The 1,816-nt window shown below is 38.9% G+C and overlaps 1 pseudogene; it reads right to left on the bottom strand.

Annotated features, from left to right (window-relative positions):
- Nucleotides 1-603: 603 nt before the first annotated feature.
- LOC121432954 lies at nucleotides 604-1,225 on the bottom strand (annotated as a pseudogene).
- Nucleotides 1,226-1,816: the final 591 nt, after the last annotated feature.

The following is a 1,816-nucleotide window of genomic DNA, read 5'->3' on the forward strand; positions in this document are numbered from 1 at the left end:
GCCTGAGCTACCATGCTCCCCACCCTAATAATAATGGACTGAACTTCTGAACTATAAGCCACCCCAATTAAATGTTTTCCTTAACAGAGTTGCCCTAGCCATGGTGTCCATTCACAGTGATATAAATCCAAGCTAAAACAATCATACTTATAGCTAGTTGGTGAAGGTTGATGCCTTTTCTCCCCCAGCAGCCTGCGTAGCAACATCCGGCACTATGAAAGCTAGGTGGCAAAGAGGAAGTTCCAGCTTAGGTCCAGCTTGATTTCTCTACAACTAGCAACCAAAGTGTATGGTGTCTTCAACAATAGGATTTTTTTTCTTTCATCTAGTTGTGGTAGCCAACTAGTAAAAATGGAAAAAGGCAGTTTGCTTGTAGGGGTACTCTGGGGTCTCCTTGACTAACAACTAATATGGAGGTACCCCCAACTGGCACTGGGGCTTCCATTGAATAACCCATGGCTTACAAAAGTAACATTATCCAGCTAAATCATATATCTCCCTTATAACTTATTTTTACATTTTATTTATTTATTATTTTTGTCTGTTTAGGAAACATTTTATTGTTGTTCCAAGTATAGAAACTTTCAAAGGTGATGGAGGCTTTCAGAGCATCTCCTCCAGGACATGGATGAACTTCTGAATCTCAGTCTTTGCAGGCATTTCAATGTATTTCTCCCCAATTTGAGCAACCATGCTATCCACAATTGACGAATTGATCTTAACCTCCCATTTTGATACTTAGCTTTGACTCATGAGGTTCTTCAGCATTGTCTTTAACTTAGAGAGAACAGCTTTATCTACAGGAGATGCTGTGGTCACCATGCAAGGCATATTTTTATGCTAAATACTCATAGTGGTGGGAAAGGTAGAGATGACTCCCTGTGTGTTGCTTAGTTCAACAAGTAAATTCATCAGGTTGGCAATCAGTGGAGAAAACCTTTCCTTCCTTATGATGCCCTTCAGACTTTTTATTTTTTGGTAGAGCACTTAATGCAGGGATTCAGAACAGCAAGAAATACCTTGGGATCCTTCAGGAGTTGTCCCAGCAGCAAAAACTCCTTTTCCACTTAATCTAGCTTATCCTGTTTAGAGCAGCAGAATAAAGGGCAACCTTCTATGTCATATATCCAAGCAGGGGGCTCACTAGCTTGGCAAAGGGCCTGACCACAGATGTACTGAAGCGCCACACCTGTTCGGACAGACTGGACGCTGCTGGGGTGGCCATCTATTCCTAAATTATATTTTTAATTGACTGACAAATAGTAGCTTTTCACATATCTATCTTCTTCATTTCCTAATTTATAATTTCACAATATGAAAAGATTACAACATGATCATTAGTCCACAGCAGTAATAAATAATAATAATAACTACGAAGTCTATTAAATAAGTTTAACAAAATCAAAATGTTTGTTCACCATTTACCACTGATGTAAGTGTAAGCACTGCAGCTCAAATGGAAAAGGATCCACATTTTTCAGATTTGTAACCTTACCCAAAATGCTTACAGATCTTAAGGTAAGATTTATACTTTAGCAAACATTTTAGAGAGTTAGAACAAAACCAAAAGCGCATAAAATGAATAGTAGTAGTCCTCATTGGGAATAGTCTGTCCTTTTGTTTTGTTCTGCTCTCCTTAATCTGCCATATAGCAGGGAGCTCGTCTGGCATGATACAGACTTTTGTAGAAAACATTTTAAACAAACATGCTTGGGTCTAGAGGAGGGGAAACCATACCCCAACTCCAGATCCAGCTTTTAATTGAAATGACAGCATAAAACAATAGTCTAATGCCGTTCATACACCTCAATCCCTG

The sequence above is a fragment of the Microtus oregoni genome, unplaced genomic scaffold (genome assembly GCF_018167655.1).
Source record: "Microtus oregoni isolate MIOR12 unplaced genomic scaffold, Mior012 000000F_ref0000247, whole genome shotgun sequence".
Taxonomy (NCBI): Eukaryota; Metazoa; Chordata; class Mammalia; order Rodentia; family Cricetidae; genus Microtus; species Microtus oregoni.